Genomic DNA, 19,662 nt, shown 5'->3' on the forward strand with positions numbered 1-19,662 from the left:
CAATCACATTAATGAAATTTGATTCTTCTTTAAGGGTTGTGGCCAAAATCCAAACTGCAGGACAATCTTCAGAAACCTGGAATGTAAAGTGTGAGTTCTGCTTGGAAATCATTGATGTCCTCTTCCTCTCCAATGTCATCAAATTGGATGTCATTATCCCCAGAACCAAATGTGTCCATTGCATGGACGAAGCTTGCCGTGTGCCTTCACACTTCTAGCTTCGTCTGCATTGTGTTATTGAATTATACCCACTCTGGTATACTGATAGTCTTGGAAATCAACCCATATAATGTCTGAATTATTCATCCAAACCTTTTTTCTCAATTTCTCCCTGATGTGACATAACCTCTTTACACCATCAAAACACATGCTTCTTTTTTTTTATTTAATATTTATTTATTTGAAAGGCAGAGTGAGCTGAAACAGCAAGGTCTGGGCCAGGCTGAAGAGAGGCACCAGGAGCTCCATCCAGGTCTCCCACCAGAGTGGCAGGAATCTAAATACTTGGACCATTTTATGCTGCTTACACATCTAATCATCTATTTCCCGACATTTGGATTACCCGAGCATAGTCTTGTCCGTCATCTTTGAACACTAACTCTCTCTTTCCAGATTCTTTGTTATCCTGACCTCTGCGCCTGTTTCTACCTCCTTTACCTTTATTCTTTGGCGTGGCGGTGATGGTGATGTTGCGACGTTTCTAGTTTCTTCGGTGGCAGCAGCGGCGACTTCTCTAAGATGCATAAGGGAGGGGGCTGGAGCAATCACTGGGGTCCCAAGCAGCATGTATGGGAGTCTCACTGCCAAGTTCTCCCACAGCCTGTTCTTGGATGTGTAGATTTATGGATTTCAATTTACTTTAGCTGTTTAGATATTGATATTTAATATTAACCTGGCACCTTTTATGAGATAGATACAATACATACACTTGACTTACAGAACTGAGATTTGCTTGACTTAAATAATATGAAACAGGGTGAAGTCCAGGAATCCTGTCATTGTTGGTCTCTGATTCAGAGCATTTTCTGCCACTCTACATGACTCCAACATGCAGGATATAACCAAATGTATTTAGGGAGATCCTGTGCTTCACCTACTTAGTGTCCATTATACGTAGTAGAAAAGGCCCTTCTTTTTAAAACCATGTGTTTTTTTTTAAATTTTTTGACAGGCAGAGTGGACAGTGAGAGAGAGAGAGACAGAGAGAAAGGTCTTCCTTTGCCGTTGGTTCACCCTCCAATGGCCGCCACGGCTGGCGCGCTGCGGCTGGCGCACCACGCTGATCCGATGGCAGGAGCCAGGTGCTTCTTCCTGGTCTCCCATGGGGTGCAGGGCCCAAGTACTTGGGCCATCCTCCACTGCACTCCCTGGCCACAGCAGAGAGCTGGCCTGGAAGAGGGGCAACCGGGACAGAATCCGGCGCCCCGACTGGGACTAGAACCTGGTGTGCCGGCGCCGCAAGGCGGAGGATTAGCCTAGTGAGCTGCGGCGCCGGCCTAAAACCATGTTTTTTCAAGCAGCTCAAAAGCTTGGCCTGAGCAAGCTATATGGTCTCTGACGTATGCTTGCACTTGCTGTGTGACTTATTTCTATGTTTCTTTTATTTATTTGAAAGGCAGATTTACAGAATTTACAGAGAAAGAGAGAGAGAGAGAGAGAGAGGAATATCTTCCATCTGCTGGATCACTTTTCCCAATGGCTGCAAAGGCCAGGGGTGGGCTAGTCTGAAGCCAGGAGCCTGGAACCCTATCAGGCCTCATACATGGCTAGTGGGGGCCCAAGCACTTGGGCCATATTCTGTTGCCTTCTTAGGTGCATTAGCAAGGAGCTGGATTGGAAGCAGAGCAGCCGGGACTTGAACTGGCCAGGGCTTATATGGGATGCTGGCATTGCAGGCACACTGGCCCTTGTGTGTGGCTTCAATGTCATCTTTGGTTAACTACTTTTCTTTCCCTTAAATTTATGAGTATAAATGATGGATCTAAACAAGGAGTCATGGGTAGGGTGGGTCACAGAGAACAAGAAATAGAATTAGGCAGAAATAACATCATTAGGATATGATAGGGTACAAATATGGAGAATGTAAAGCAGAAGCAAGCAGTTGTAAAGAACTAAAGATTTTTGGTCTGAAATATGTAAAAACTGAAATGAACAATAGTTTGGTACAGGAGTAGATTGTATACAGAATCAAATTAGTGAACTGAAAGATCAGATTGAGGCATTTTCTCATAAATCATCAAGAAGGAGTTTAAAGTTGAAAGAACATGAATGACAAGTTAAAATACACGTTATAGGGGCAGGTGCTGTGGTGTAGCAGGTAAAGCCACTGCCTGCATTGCCACCATACCATATGGGTGCCAGTTTAAGTCCAGGCTGCTCTACTTCCAATCCAGCTTTCTCCTATTGCCTGGGAAAGCAGTAGAAGATGGCCCAAGTCCTTGGGCCCTCGCACTCATCTGGGAGACCCCGAAGAAGCTCCTGACTTCAGATTGGCCCAGCTCTGTCCATTGTAGCCAATTGTGGAGTGAACCAGTGGATGGAACACCTCTCTCTCTCTCTCTCTCTCTTCTCTGCCTCTGCCTCTCTGTAATTCTGCCTTTCAAATAAATAATAAATAAATCTTTTAAAAAGAGAAAATTAAAATGTATGGAACACAGACAAAAATGTCAATATCCATGTTTAATAAGAGTCCCAGATAGGCAGAGAAAAACTAGGAAGACTAAAGAGACAATGTGTTATTTTCAAGTACCTGTGAGAATAAAAAAATAGACCACATACTGAATCACAAGGGAAATCTCAACAACTTTCAAATTTACCATTTAAATGTCAATCATAATGAAATTATAAGATATTTGACAACAAATAACAAAGAAAATACTCTATATGAAACACTGTGGAATAATGCCAAATTATATGAAGAAGGAAATATTTAACTGTAAATATAGCTATTAAAGAGCAAGGAGAATGAAGGCCAAATGAGCCACGTGTCCAAGTCAAGAACAGGAAAAGTGGAAATTGTAAATATGAAAGTGGATACTAATAGATGATAAAGAAACAAGAGAAATGATGGACAGAATAAAAAGTTAATTCTTAGGGAGAAATTAAAGTGTAGACAGTTTCTCAGTACACTTGATCAAAGGTAAAGAAAAATATATAAATATTTAATTTGGGAAATAATAAAATTATCAGGAAGATTTTAAAAATCATTAAGAGAACACTAGCATAAGTTGTTGCCAAAACATTTGCAAAGTTTGATACAGAGGAAATACTTTTGATATATATGACAACCAAATTGATGAGAAGAGAAACAAAAAAAAACACAAACAAAAAAGGAACAATTTGGTGCATAGTGACACCCTTTCAAAGAATTCAACACACACATAGGGAAAGAGTGAAGATCCAGAAAGAGCCAATGTTTTGTTGGGATCCAGAAGCAGGATGCCACCAGTGTCCTGGTTTGAAAGAGGTTAGGTGGGAGGAAGGTGGGGGGAAGTACCACTATGTTCCTATAATGGTATAAAAGAAATATATGAAACTTGCATAACTTAAATAAAATATATATTAAAACAAAAAAATAAAGTGGTTGGATAAGAGGAGGAATTCTTCGTCACTGGCAAGAGAGGGCAGCCTTTTGCTCTGGTCAGCTTGTTGGGTGGGGCTTCCCCTCCTGGAGAGGACAATGTGCTTTACTCAGTTTGCAATTGAAATATTAATGCAGACACACCGTCCCAGACACACAGGTACCTTATGACTCAGTCAAAGTTGACACATGAAATGCTTGCTTGTCAACTTGGAATGCATACATGTGTAGTTAAATCATACTTAGTTTACAAATGAAGACAATAACAAGACTGCAATCCCAGCTGACATGATACAGCTGTCCTACAAACAACTCTTTCCCCAGAAGGAGGGGGAGTCCCTGAGTGATATTTACTTCTGTTCTTGATGCTCAATAACTTAAATACTATGATATAAAGTTAATAGTATTTAAATACCATGATATAATCATTACATCTTATGTTATAGATTGCATGCTCCTAATTGGTACTTTCAGTTACCTTCTTGCACTATTCCATATTCCCTTTGTCTTTAGCAAGCACCTCCACTTGTCACAGTTCTTTATCTGGTAGAATGATCTAAACTTTTGCTCTCTGAGGTTCAGGATCATTAGTAGTCCTGCCTGAATTGAGTTGCTGTGGTTTTCCATTAACCTTAATCAAAGGGTGTGGTAATGTCAAAAAAACACACAAAGACCTGAATATGAATGTTCTTAGTAGCTGTCCTAGCTTGTTTTCTGCTACTGTAGCAGAATGCCACAGACCTGGCAAATTATAAACAACAGACACTTATTTGTCTCATAGTTCTGGCTGTCAAGTTCATGGTGAAGGGGCCACATCCAATGAGAGTCTTCTTGTTGCATCAAAACAATGCAGAACAAGTCAGCATCCATGAGAGAGAGAAATTGAGGGGGCCAAATTCAGTTTTGTAACAAACACAGTGTTTCGATCACTGATCCATTCCTGTAATGAAGACATTAATCCACTCACAAGGGTTTTGCTCCCAAGGTCTAATCATCTCTTAAAGGTCTCACCTCTCAACAATTGCTAAGGCAGCTGCATTTCAACGTGAGCTTATAGGGGACTATTAAACCTGAGCAGAAGCATTATTCATAATGGCATAAAATTGGAAAAAATGCAAATATCTTTTAACTGGGGGAATGAATCGACTAAATGTGGTGTTTATACAGTCAGCTAGTGCTCAGACAAAAAAAGCAATGACCCACTGACACATGCTGGGATACAGATAAACCTTAAAGCTACAGTTCAGCCTTGAACAACAGAGGTTTGAACTGCCGGGTCCACATATGGGTGAATTTATTTTTGTTTTTGTTTTTTGAGCTTTTCAACATATGGCCTCAAAAATATTGAAAAAAAAATGAAAAGTTAGGTAGCTTATGAATCCATAAATATATGTAGATAGTAGCCTATTCTATCATTTACTAATCTAAAACATTCACAAGTCTTACAAAATTTAAAATTTATCAACACACACACAAATACAGATAATACATGACATCGTCTGCACTGGAGAGAAATGTAGTAAATGTAAAGATGCAGGATTTTTTTAAAAAAAGATTTATTTATTTATTTTAAAGGCAAAGTTATACAGAGAGAGAAGGAGAGACAGAGAAAGAGAGAGGTCTTCCATCCACTGGTTCACTCTCCAATTGGCCACAATGGCCGGAGATGCACTGATCCAAGGCCAGGAGCCAAGAGCTTCTTCCAGGTCTCTCATGTGGGTGCAGGAGCCCAAGGACTTGGGCCATCTTCTACTGCTTTCTCAGGCCACAGCAGAGAGCTGGATTGGAAGTGGAGCAACTGGAACTAAAACTGGCACTCACATGGGATGCTGACACTGCAGGCACTATGCCACAATGCTGGCACCAAGATGCAGAATTAAATCATATCCATAAAGTTAACTGTAGTACATACAGTACTAATGTAATAACTTTGTAGCTACCTCCTGTCACTTTTGTGTTGTGGGTAGTCAAAAGTTACATGTGGGCTTTTGACTGCATGAGTGATTGGTGCTCCTATTGTGAGGAATCAGAAGGGTTAAAGGCAGTTAACAAAGCCCCTGGTGAGAAAAAGGAACCAGATATTTGTATAAAAACCTGCCATTCACTGATTAGACAAAAGACATTGCCCTGAGAACATGGAAAGATTGATTGTTAGGTAACCACATGAGAACCTAGGCTCTGGCATCATACTAGAACACACACAGAGCCACATGGCTCCGAGGCTTAACAACTGATCAGGCAGGCATAACCTGTCTTTAATGGTTAGGTCAACAATCTTTCTCAACTGTCACATCTCCCAAGTGGTCCACATGGTATTGTTTGTTAACTGGTCAGGAACCATGATCTCTATACAAGAGACATAGAAAAAGCAGATCCTTATGTATTGAAACTGTGCATAAGAACTGATCAATTGATATGCAGTCCCTAACTAAGCTCCCAATATGCAGATCTTGATGGACCCCACCCTTGGGAACCCCTCTTGCCTCTCAGCTCCCATGTTAGCATAAAGCAACAGAGAAGTTCAAGCCTATGGTGCACAAACATGGTCATGGCAAAAAGAAAAAAAAGTGATCAGGACAGCGGAGACACTCCAGCTTTTTGTATCCCGGGCTGAAGTGAATTCCAAACTTGATTGGCCCTTGAGAGGACTTGTCAAGCAACTGATAAAGCTATTCCCTTTTGGGAACACCTACACTGATATTTCAACTTGTTCTTTTATTTACTTCCTAGAGTGTTTCACTCCCTAGGACCATGCACCCTGATAGATTCACGATGGGAGAGGGGTGAGCAGAGGGCATATGGTCAGTGTGAAGGGAAGGGGGCTCTGAGACCTCAGCTGAGTTAGCAGGTGAATCCATCTCATGAAACAATGTTTATAGTTAAAGTCAAACATCTGGAATGGAAGGGATTCTCCTAAAACATCTGTTCCTATTTACCCCCTTAAGGAGGCTTAGAGGCATCAGAACCACCCCTACCCAAGCTTGAAACTCTCTGTTCTGTGATTTGTAGGACTGAGAATTCTGTGTTCAGAGACAGACCACCATCTGCTGGATGTGGGTTCTTGGGCATAGATGTATTAAGCGTTTCTCTACTATAAAATGAAGATTGTGTTGGAATTCATTGCCAAGAGCCTTTGCAATCATTAAGTGAGTTTGTCCATGTAAAATCTTTAATACGGTGAGCATTGCCCAGTATACATTATGTATTATTCTCCTTAAGAGGCAATACAGTAGTGAAATCATTGTTGAACTGTTGAAGTTTTACTGAAGAGGAGGAGATAGAAGCCAGGGAGTCTACAAAGAGTCTGAATCGACCTGCTGAGTGAAGGATGAGAAAGAGGGTTGGGACAAGAATGGGCCTGCATTTGAGACTCCAGGGCTGACAGAGTGGTGGCACCAGTGGGGCCCTGGAATGCCTGCCCTGTTCTGCAAAAGGCGGTTTCATGTGGGATTGCAAACCCAGTGGTGGCAACCAACACTTTTCAGTTGAATTCAGAAATCCAGATGATTCTGTGAAATCTGAATTTCGAACCCTCTTAAAAATCTGGGGCAAACCAAAGATGGTTGCGAAGTGCAGCTTTGCAACCTCCGTGTAAAAATCTTCGAGGCTCCGCTGCAGTGGAACTCATCAGTTATGTCCCATAGTGCCTTGCATCTGTTTCCTGGCCTACTGAATAAATTCTCAGGAAAAAGGGTTTTCTTAGATGTGCACGTACCAATACTGACTGGATTTATAAGTTTTAAACTTGTAAAAGATTTGAGACATAAAAGTTCTTGATCTAGATTTAACAATTTAAGATTAGAGATGCAAAAAGGGAATGAAAGCACACATTGTAAATATGTTATACAAGACAGGATGTTATCCCAGACAGGATTGTTCAAGGAAGTAGCAGGGTTCCCAGTCAGCTGAAAGTATTTTTAACTTCCCTATAAACACAGTAGCCTTGTTATATAGGCAATAAACCATAGAATTTTTTTATTCCTCTTGACTCTACGTTTTTTTCCCTGACCCTATACACAGCTTTAAAACTACTCCTCCCTGTTCATCTTCCAGATTGAATCACCTTTTCTTCTCAAGTCTCCCCCTTCTGCTTTCCTTTCCACCTGCTCCTGGAAATCTCTGATTCCAGCTTTCTTAAACAAAGGCCAACACCTACGTTTGGACACTAAAAGAGGAACTTCCCATGATGCCTCAAAGATGAGTTCCTGTTTTCTAGGAGAAGGAGGCATACCTGGCGGGGGGTGAGGGGAGGAGCATGTGCACAGCGTGAAGGTTCGGGAAGGGTAACAATGCAGGGGGACAGTGAATGCGAAGTGGTGGCAGATGTTTTCGGAGAGCAGACTCCATGATGACTTCAAGGATACCACCCCCTCTCCTAAGTCCCGCACACCCAAGGCTCTTCATCCCACAGCATTTCCAGGCTCACTCTGACAAATAGGCACTCAAAGCTCCTCAAGAGCTTTGAATGAAGGAGATGCAGGTTTGTCTCTTTTCACACATCCCATTCACTTTCCAGAGTTTCAGTTACCCACAGTCCACTGTGGCATCGTGCCATCTCATGTCCCAATGGGACGAAGGAAGGTGGTGACAGTGCAGCAGGGCAGGTGAGAGAGCGAGCCAGCATGCATATTCACATAGCTTTTAATACAGTACATTGCTCTCAGTGCTCTATTTTCATATAACTTACTGTTAATCTCTTACTGTGCCTAACTTATACATTAATCTTTATTGTAGGCAGTATGAGTGGGCAAACACACAGTACAGATGCTCCTCCCCTTACAAGGGGACCATGTCTTAACCTACTGTAAGTCAAAAAAGCATTTAGTATATGGATACTTCAGAAAGCTTGTGGAAAAAATGAATCAGAAGACAACACACATTTTCCATGGGTGTTTTGAAGACCCCTTGTACACCTAACCTGGTAAATACCCTAGTGTAGTCTTATGGTTCACTATAGAGTGTTGCTGTTTTCCTCCATGATCATGTGGCTGGCTGGGAGCTGCAGCTCACTGTCGCTACCTAGCATCATGAGGGTATTGTTTTACCCTAGATCACTAGGCTGGGAAAAGAACAAAATTCAAAATTCCAAGTATGAGGGGGTGGAGCCAAGATGGTGGATAGTGAGGATGTGCGCCGATAGTTTGGGAAAATAAAGTTTCATAAAAGTGGAATTACTGTAGCCTCAGGAAAAGACTCAAGAAAAAAACTGCAGAGGAAACGCTTCCGGATCTAGTGGATGTGACACAGAGGATCTACAGGGAGCCCACCACGTGGAAGCCCAGCCACGGGAGCCCAGCCACAGAATCTCGCCAGCGCAGGAACTGGAGGTAAGACAAAAACCTCAGAAACCCGAGACATTGGTGGGGAAAGGCAGAGGCCTCTCTCTCCACTCACCTAAAAAAACCGAGCAAAACAAAGAGCAGGAGCCATTTTACATATGTAAAGTGGCAACGAGTACACAAACTCAGTAACTTTGGGTCTATGGTGAAACTTGAGAACACATTGAGGGCTGCATAAACTCTTTGTGTGGTCCCAGGGGTAGATCAAATGAATACTCACAGAGGCCAGGTTTCAACTACCCTCAATTCTACTCAGCTGTGCGGAATTACTTCCCAAATGAGTCAAAAAAAAAAAAAAGAGAGAGAGAGAGAAAGAGAGAGACAGAGAGAGATCAAGCGAGGAGCAAGGGAGAGAACAATCTGGGTGAGTCACTTTTTGCACAGCCTTAAACCTGAAAAATCAAGCAGAGCTCTCTGGCCACACCCATCACTGCCTCTAAGGATCCATTGAAGCAGATAGCCCACTTAGAGGCATAGTATAACGAGAAAAAATCACCACAGCCAAAAAAAAAAAAAAAACACCATAAATTATCTCCAACATGCCAAACAACAAATGTAGAAACCGAGGTAACAAGAGCAAGGAAGACAGTATGATGCCCCCAAATGAACAAGACACCCCAATGCAAGATTATGAAGATGAAGAGATAGAGGAAATGCAAGAAGCAGATCTCAAAAAATTGATAAGAACATTAAGAAGTTCTCAAAAACAAATTCTTGAACTACAGAAATCCTTAATGGACAAGATAGAAAATCTCTCTTGTGAAAATGAAATATTAAGGAGGAATCAAAATGAAATGAAACAAATAGTAGAACATGAAACTGTGATAGTGACAAAAAACCACAATGAAATGAAGAACTCAATAGATCAAATGACAAACACATTAGAGAGCCTTAAAAACAGAATGGGTAAAGCAGAAGAGAGAATATTGGAATTAGAAGACAGAGAACAGGAAAGGAAACAGGCAAACCAAAGAAAAGAAGAAGAAATCAGAAATCTAAAAAATACTGTCAGGAACCTACAGGATACTATTAAAAAACCCAACATTCGGGTTCTAGGAGTTCCGGAAGGCATGGAGAGGGAGAAAGGATTAGAAGGCCTTTTTAGTGAGATACTAGCAGAAAATTTTCCAGGTTTGGAGAAGGACAGAGACATCCTAGTACAGGAAGCTCATAGAACCCCTAATAAACATGATCAAAAGAGATCCTCACCACGACACGTCGTAATCAAACTCACCACAGTGAAACACAAAGCAAAGATCCTAAAATGTGCAAGAGAGAAACGCCAGATTACTCTCAGAGGATCTCCAATTAGACTCACAGCTGACTTCTCATCAGAAACCCTACAAGCTAGGAGAGAATGGCGAGATATAGCCCAGGTACTAAGAGAGAAAAACTGCCAGCCCAGAATATTATATCCTGCAAAGCTCTCATTTGTGAATGAAGGTGAAAAAAGACCTTTCACAGCAAACAGAAATTGAAAGAATTTGTCGCCACTCGTCCAGCCCTGCAAAAGATGCTTAAAGATGTGTTACATACAGAAACACAGAAACACGGTCACCAATATGAAAGAAGGTAAAGGAAGGAAACCTCACAGCAAAAGATCACAGGAATCTCAAACCAGATATTAGAAAATATCTTTGGCAAATGACAGGGCAAAGTTACTCCTTCTCAATAGTCACATTGAATGTTAATGGCTTGAACTGTCCAGTTAAAAGACACCGATTGGCTGATTGGATTAAGGAACAAAACCCATCTTTTTGCTGCTTACAAGAAACTCCCCTTTCCAACAATGATCCATACAGACTGAAAGTGAAAGGCTGGAAAAAGATATACCATGCCAACAGAAATGAAAAGAGAGCGGGCGTAGCCATCTTAATATCGGACAACATAAACTTTACCACAAAAACTGTTAGGAGAGACAAAGAGGTGCACTATTTAATGATTTAGGGATCCATTCAACAGGAAAATATAACGATTATCAATGTATATGCACCTAATTACAGGGCACCAGCTTATTTAAAAGACTTGTTAAGGGACTTAAAGGGAGACTTAGACCCCAATACAATAGTACTGGGGGACTTCAATACTCCACTCTCAGAGATAGACAGATCAACAGGACAGAAGATTAACAAGGAGACAGTAGATTTAAATGACACTATAGCCCAAATGGATCTAACAGATATCTACAGAACTTTTCATCCTACATCTAAAGACTTTACATTCTTCTCAGCAGTACATGGAACCTTCTCTAGGATTGACCACATACTAGGCCATAAAGCAAGTCTCAGCAAATTCAAAAGAATTAGAATCATACAATGAAGCTTCTCAGACCACAAAGGAATGAAATTGGAAATTAGCAACTTGGGAATCCCCAGAGAGTATGAAAACACATGGAGATTGAACAACATGCTCCTGAATGAACAATGGGTCATAGAAGAAATTAAAAGAGAAATCAAAAATTTTCTGGAAGTAAATGAGGATAACAGCACAACATACCAAAACCTATGGGATAAAACAAAAGCAGTGTTAAGAGGAAAGTTTATATCAATAGGTGCCTACATCAAGAAATTGGAGAGGCACCAAATAGATGAGCTTTCAAGTCATCTCAAGGATCTAGAAAATCTGCAGCAAACCAAACCCAAACCCAGTAGGAGAAGGGAAATAATTAAAATCAAAGAAGAAATTAATAGGATTGAATCAAAAAAAAAATTACAAAAAATCAGCCAAACGAGGAGCTGGTTTTTTGAAAAAATAAACAAAATTGACACCCCATTGGCCCAACTCACTAAAAAAAGAAGAGAAAAGACCCAAATCAATAGGATCAGAGATGAAATGGGAAACGTAACAACAGACGCCGCAGAAATAAAAAGAATCATCAGAAATTACTACAAGGACTTGTATGCCAGCAAATAGGGAAATCTATCAGAAATGGACAGATTCTTGGACACATACAACCTACCTAAATTGAGCCAGGAAGACATAGAAAACCTAAACAGACCCATAACTGACACAGAAATTGAAACAGTAATAAAGGCCCTCCCAACAAAGAAAAGCCCAGGACCAGATGGATTCACTGCTGAGTTCTACCAGACATTTAGAGAAGAACTAACTCCAATTCTTCTCAAACTATTCAGAACAATCGAAAAAGAGGGAATCCTCCCAAATTCTATGAAGCCAGCATCACCTTAATTCCTAAGCCAGAGAAAGATGCAGCATTGAAAGAGAATTACAGACCAATATCCCTGATGAACATAGATGCAAAAATCCTCAATAAAATTCTGGCCAATAGAATGCAACAACACATCAGAAAGATCATCCACCCAGACCAAGTGGGATTTATCCTTGGAATGCAGGGATGGTTCAACGTTCTCAAAACAATCAACATAATACACTACATTAACAGACTGCAGAAGAAAAACCATATGATTCTCTCAATAGACTCAGAGAAAGCATTTGACAAAATACAACACCCTTTCATGATGAAAACTCTAAGCAAACAGGGTATGGAAGGAACATTCCTCAATACAATCAAAGCAATATATGAAAAGCCCACGGCCAACATCCTATTGAATGGGGAAAAGTTGGAAGCATTTCCACTGAGATCTGGTACCAGACAGGGATGCCCACTCTCACCACTGCTATTCAATATAGTTCTGGAAGTTTTAGCCAGAGCTATTAGGCAAGAAAAAGAAATTAAAGGGATACAAATCGGGAAGGAAGAACTCAAACTATCCCTCTTTGCAGATGATATGATTCTTTATTTAGGGGACCCAAAGAACTCTACTAAGAGACTACTGGAACTCATCGAAGAGTTTGGCAAAGTAGCAGGATATAAAATCAATGCACAAAAATCAATAGCCTTTGTATACACAGGCAATGCCACGGCTGAGGAAGAACTGCTAAGATCAATCCCATTCACAATAGCTACAAAAACAATCAAATACCTTGGAATAAACTTAACCAAGGACGTTAAAGATCTCTACGATGAAAACTACAAAACCTTACAGAAAGAAATAGAAGAGGATACCAAAAATGGAGAAATCTTCCATGCTCATGGATTGGAAGAATCAATATCATCAAAATGTCTATTCTCCCAAGAGCAATTTATACATTCAATGCAATACCAATCAAGATACCAAAGACCTTCTTCTCAGATCTGGAAAAAATGATGCTGAAATTCATATGGAGATACAGAAGACCTCGAATAGCCAAAGCAATCTTGTACAACAAAAACAAAGCCGGAGGCATCACAATACCTGATTTCAGGACATGCTACAGGGCAGTTGTTATCAAAACAGCATGGTACTTGTTCAGAAACAGATGGATAGACCAATGGAACAGAATAGAAACACCATAAATCAATCCAAACATCTACAGCCAACTTATATTTGATCAAAAATCCAAAACTAATCCCTGGAATAAGGACAGTCTATTCAATAAATGGTGCTGGGATAATTGGATTTCCACGTGCAGAAGCTTGAAGCAAGACCCCTACCTTTCACCTTACACAAAAATTCACTCAACATGGATTAAAGCCTTAAATCTACGACCCGAAACCATGAAATTATTAGAGAGCATTGGCGAAACCCTGCAAGATATAGGTACAGGCAAAGACTTCTTGGAAAAGACCCCAGGAGCACAGGCAGTCAAAACCAAAATTAACATTTGGGATTGCATCAAATTGAGAAGTTTCTGTACTTAAAAAGAAACAGTCAAGAAAGTGAAGAGGCAACCGACGGAATGGGAAAAAATATTTGCAAACTATAAACAGATAAAGGATTAATAACCAGAATCTACAAAGATATCACAAAACTCCACAACAACAAAACAAACAACCCACTTAAGAGATGGGCCAAGGACCTCAACAGACATTTTTCAAAAGAGGAAATCCAAATGCCCAACAGACACAGGAAAAAATGTTCAAGATCACTAGCAATTAGAGAAATGCAAATCAAAACCACAATGAGGTTCCATCTCACCCCGGTGAGAATGGCTCACATTCAGAAATCTACCAACAATAGATGCTGGAGAGGATGTGGGGAAAAAGGGACACTAACACACTGTTGGGGGGAATCTAAACTGGTTAAGCCACTATGGAAGTCAGTCTGGAGATTCCTCAGAAACCTGAACATAACCCTACCATACAACCCAGCCATCCCACTCCTTGGAATTTACCCAAAGGAAATTAATTTGGCAAATAAAAAAGCCATCTGCACCTTCATGTTTATTGCAGCTCAATTCACAATAGCTAAGACCTGGAACCAACCCAAATGCCCATCAACAGTAGACTGGATAAAGAAATTATGGGACATGTACTCCATAGAATACTATACAGCAGTAAGGAACAATGAAACCCAGTCATTTGCAACAAGATGGAGGAATCTGGAAAACATCATGCTGAGTGAATTAAGCCAGTCCCAAAGAGACAAATATCATTTGTTTTCCCTGATCGGTGACAAATGAGCACCAAAGGGGAAACCTGTGGAAGTGAAATGGACACTATAAGAAACAATGACCTGATCAGCTCTTGTCCTGACTCTAGATGTACAATGTAATACTTTATCCTTTTTAGTATTTGTTGTTGTTGTTGTTGTTCTAGTACTAGTGGCTGAACTCTGTAATTAACACACAATTATTCTTAGGTGTTTAAATGTTAACTGAAAAGTGATCCCTGTTAAATATAAGAATGGAAAAAGAGAGGGAGGAGATGTACAATTTGGGACATGCTCAATCAGACTTGCCCCAAACGGTGGAGTTAGAAATGTGCCAGGGCATTCCAATACAATCCCATCAAGGTGGCATGTACCAATGCCATCTCACTAGTCCAAGTGATCAATTTCAGTTCACAATTGATGGCTCTGATAGGTCTAAGAGTCAAAGGGATCACACAAACAAGACAAGTGTCTGCTAATACTAACTGATAGAATCAAAAAGGGAGAGAAGGATCCATCATGGGAAGCAGGATACACAGCAGACTCATAGAATGGCAGATGTCCTAAACAACACTCTGGCCTCAGAATCAGCCCTTAAGGCATTTGGATCTGGCTGAAGAGCCCTGAGAGTATTGTAGGCATGGAAAACCAAGATACCATGGAAAAGAAAAAAAAGAAGAAGACCTAAATGAAAGATCTCTGTGAGTGAGATCCCAGTGGAAAGAACAGGGCCATCAAAGAAGGAGGTACCTTTCTCTGAAGGGAGGAGAGAACTTCCACTTTGACTATGACCCTATCGGAATAAGATCAAAGTCAGCGAACCCTAAAGGCTTCCATAGCCCTGGCAACTCATGACTAGAGCCTAGGGAGATTACTGATGCCATAAACAAGAGTGTCAATTTGTTAAGTCAGCAACAGGAGTCACTGTGTACTTACATCCCATGTGGGATCTGTCCTTAATGTGTTGTCTAATGTGCAGTGATGCTATAACTAGTACTGAAACAGTATTTTTACACTTTGTGTTTCTGCGTGGGTACAAACTGATGCGATCTTTACTAATTATATACTGAATCGATCTTCTGTATATAAAGATAATTGGAAATGGAAAAAAACCCTGGTGTTAAATTGGAAATGGCATAGAAAATTAATCAATTTAAAAAATATATTATGTAGGATCTCTGTCTTTAATGTGCTGTACACTGTTATTTAATGCTATAACTAGTACTCCAACAGTATTTTGTTCACTTTGTGTTGCTATATGGGGGCAAACTGTTGAAATCTTTACCTAATATATACTAAACTAATCTTCTGTATATAAAGAGAATTGAAAATGAATCTTGATGTGAATGGAAGGGGAGAGGGAGCGGGAAAGGGGAGGGATGCGGGTGGGAGGGAAGTTATGGGAGGGGGGAAGCCATTGTAACCCATAAGGTATACTTTGGAAATTTATATTCATTAAATAAAAGTTTAATAAATGAAAAAAAATTCCAAGTATGAGTTGCACTGAGTGCATATTACTCTCACACCACTGTAAAGTCTAAAAGTCATCTGACAAAGCGTCATGAGCTGGGACCACCTGTACGGATATGGCTCAGTACTATCTGCACCTGCAGGCATCTGCTGGTGACTTGAACTCTACGCCTTATGGATGTGAGTGGACCACTCTATAGCTATTGGACCTTACAAATTTGCTTAAAATATTTTGATCCCAGGAGCAGGTGTTTGGTCTTGTGCTAAAGCTTCCAGTTAGGAAACCTGTACCCCAGGCCAGGCTGCCTGGGATTGAGTCCTGGCTACACTCCTGATTCAGCCTTCCTGCTGTTGCACACTCTGGATGTAGCAGTTGATGACTCAAGTACTTCAATCTCTGCCTCCCACATGACAGACCTGGATGGAGATCCTGGCTCCTGGCTTTGGCCTGGCCTAGCTTCAGTCCTTGTGGGCAATTGGAGAGTGAGCCAGTGGGATGGGAATACCCACACTCTTTCTCTCTCTCTCCCCTGTGTCTATCTGCCTCTCAAATAAAATAAAATAAAATAAAATAAATCAAAAAATTTAAAACTCTTGGATCTTAATTTTCCTCATCTCTAAAATGAGGATCAAATATGTCCCTTCAAAAGATGTTGTGAGGACTTGATTACATGAAAAGTATTTATAATATCTTCGTACAGTGTTTGGCATCTAAAACACCCTCAGGAAATGGCATTTGGTAGTAACAGTACTTTCAGTTTTGTGAACTTACCACGCTCATGCTCAACCGCATGTAGTTGTGGATTCTGGGATCTCCTCCTGGATTTTCCTGAAGCCGTCCTTGACCTTCCTCCTTCTAACTCTGCTGGCATTGGTGGCTGTCTCTCTCCAGCACAGAGGGCTGTACTCCAGGTGTACCCTCAGGAGATCTCTGGGAGTGTCTGTGAACTTGCATGTGAAAAAGATTCCATCTTTATTGTTACAAACAAGCAACTGAAATTCAGCATTTTCTCTAATTTGAATGTAGACGATAAAGCTAAGCAGTATTAACAATATCTAAGATTTGTGCCATATAGACGACAATATTTTACATCATGCTACATTTGTATAGTTATCACAAAATGCCATTTACCCTCACTCCTACTTTGAAATTATAGTAATTAGGCCCACCACTAAATATTACTATTCAATGTAGCAAGTGGGAAAGGCATATATTTATACATCATAATTTAAAATATTTGAAAATCATAATTCAATATAATTGGCTTCCATTGTAACAGTATATATTTTAATTGATACATTTAATAATATTGTTCTTAAAAAAGATTTATTTATTTGAAAGGCAGAGCAACAGGAAGTGGAGAAACAGAAGAAGAGAGAGGCAGTCTGTTCATTTCCCAGATGATTGTAACAGCCATGATTGGGCCAGGCCAAAGCCAGAAACCAGGAATTCCATGTGGGTTTCCCACGTGGGTTGCAGGAACTCAAGTATTTAAGCTATAATCTGCTGTTCCCCAAGTACATTATCAGAGAGCTGGATCAGAAGTGGAGTAGCTGAGACTTGAACGGGCAATCTGATATGTAATATGGGCATCCCAAGCAGTGGCTTAACCTGCTGTGCCACAATTCCTTGCCCTAGTAATAGTGCTTTGAAGATAAAAAGTCCATATATCATGAAAAGATTGCAGGTAATCATGAGAAGTTTCCAAGTTACCCTCTCTCCACCCCTAAATGTAAGAACCCTTGTCCAACTACTTACTGTAATATATTTTCTACTAATTTAGATACATATCATCTTTTCTTTTACAGATCAGCCTCCAGCCCCACTTGTACAGACTGAGCAAAATTTCTGAGTCTCATTTAATGCCATTGCCATCTCACTCAAGAGGGATATTAACACACAATTACTCATTGCTAGTTGTAGATTATCCATACCTAATCAGTTTACTTCTAGAACATGTACTTCTTTAAATTAGAGTTTTGTCATCCAATCTAAGAATCTTGTCTTCCTAATATGCTTTTGTTTCCTTTAAAATAAGCCCTGGAGGAACTGCAGTTTCAATCTGTGATGTGTTTAGCTGCAAGGAGCCTCATCACTCCCACAATAACAAGAAAAATCCATAGAATCTACAGAATTATGCCTTTGGCTTCATTTATCAGGGACTAAGTCCCTAGCAACACCGTATGACTTGAAACCTAAGGAAAGTCAGAACAGGAGAAACACAAAACATTCACTCTCCTTTGAAGAACATAGTGCAAGAGATCAAACTGCCATGTGAATCGGTAAAGAGAATACAGCTAATTTTTATAAAGGGATCACTCAAGTCTCAGTGTGGCCTGGTGTGAGTATAGAATTTCTAGCAGCGTAGACACGAAGAAAGTTGGTACCCACCTGCTGGTTCTTCTCCTTAGACCTCTGATGAGCACCCACAGAAAGACTAAGGTGAGGACAGGAGATGGAGATAGCTTATCTCTGCGGTTGCCTTGTTGGGAAACGCATGAAAGTCTCCCTTTTCCTTTTCCCCTGAGTCCAAAAAGCTTGTCTGCTTGGGAAAGGACAGCAAACCCTGAGACTCTCAGGCACAAATGGGGACTCCCTGTGGCTGGGGAAATGGAAAATGAACTCAGCTCCTCGGCTTGGAACAGGAAACTATCCTGGGCCAAGATTGTTCATGATTTTCTAGGGCTGCAGGAAAGGGGACAGTATCACTTAGGAAGTCCCTGGCTCCCCTCCAAAAAGGCCAGGGCCAGGAAAGAAGACCGGCCTAAGATTCAGACTAAACCAGAACAAAAAAAACAATCCCATTCCTTCTCTCATGGGATTAGGCAACACCAAATAAAAATCAGCAGTAGACTATCATGGAGGAAGGGCAAGCAAACACGGAGAGAAATTCTTTCTGAGACCCAGGCACACAGGAAAGGACCGAATTAAAGTTAAAATAGGAACATTGAGAAAAATCCTTGGTCAGAATAATACCCACCCTGAGCACCAACTCACTCCAGAGTAATTTGAACTTATTGGTCAACTGAAGGTAGTCATAGCAACCAAAACCTCAAAGCCAGCTCCTCCCACTCTGATCCCTTTCTTCTGTGAATCTGCTTAGTAGGTTAGTTGGTTATAGGGTAGACTGTTGCAATATTAAAGCACTCAATGCTCCATTTAACACAGTAATTACTCTGTTATTAATTATTATTGTTAATATGTTACTATGCCTAATTTATACATTTAATTATGTATTAATTTATAAATCAGACTTATACATCAAACTTTATCATAGGCATGTATCAGGATTCTTCAAAAAGTTTGTGGGAAATGCATATTATGAAAAACTATCCATGGGTTGCAAAATCTTTCTGCACTAAAAATTCATTTTTAGTTCTATCTCCCATGAACTTTTTGAAGTTCATACTTCTGTATTGAAAGAAACACAGTATATATAGAGGTCAGTATTATCCATGGTTTCAGGTATCCACTGGGGGGCATGGAATGTATCCTCTGTCGATGGGAGGGGATTGCTATGCATATAAAAATAATTTGAAATGAATCATAAATCTGAATGCAAAACTTAAAACAATTAGTCTTCCATCAGTAATTCCAAAAAAACTATTTGTGATCTTAGATTATGCAAAGGTTTCTGTAATGTGACACTATGAGTACCATTTATAAGAGAAAAAGTTGATAAATTGAACTTCAATTTTAAAAGTTTCAAAAAAATTAGAAATGACTTTTTTTTTTAAAAAAGGATATATTTATTTGTTTGAAAGACAGAGGGGAACACACACACACACATACAGAGAGAGAGAGAGAGAGAGAGAGAGAAATGTTCTATCCACTTTTACT

General features: G+C 40.2%; 1 protein-coding gene and 1 pseudogene across 4 annotated transcripts in view; both read right to left on the bottom strand.

Annotated features, from left to right (window-relative positions):
- Nucleotides 1–18,385, bottom strand: part of LOC133764697 (NXPE family member 4-like) — a 29,617-nt gene extending 11,232 nt beyond the window's left edge. For 2 of the 4 annotated variants that reach the window (XM_062198377.1, XM_062198374.1), the window contains exons 1-2: nt 18,214–18,385; nt 16,594–16,769 (exon numbers count right to left, since the gene is read on the bottom strand). The gene's annotated coding sequence lies outside the window, so the exon portion shown is untranslated. The remainder of the gene's footprint in view (nt 1–16,593; nt 16,770–18,213) is intronic. The other 2 variants (XM_062198375.1, XM_062198376.1) reach the window with 2 other exon arrangements.
- LOC133763916 (eukaryotic translation initiation factor 1A, X-chromosomal-like) lies at nt 69–16,602 on the bottom strand (annotated as a pseudogene).
- Nucleotides 18,386–19,662: the final 1,277 nt, after the last annotated feature.

The sequence above is a fragment of the Lepus europaeus genome, chromosome 7, assembly GCF_033115175.1.
Source record: "Lepus europaeus isolate LE1 chromosome 7, mLepTim1.pri, whole genome shotgun sequence".
NCBI classification, from domain to species: Eukaryota; Metazoa; Chordata; class Mammalia; order Lagomorpha; family Leporidae; genus Lepus; species Lepus europaeus.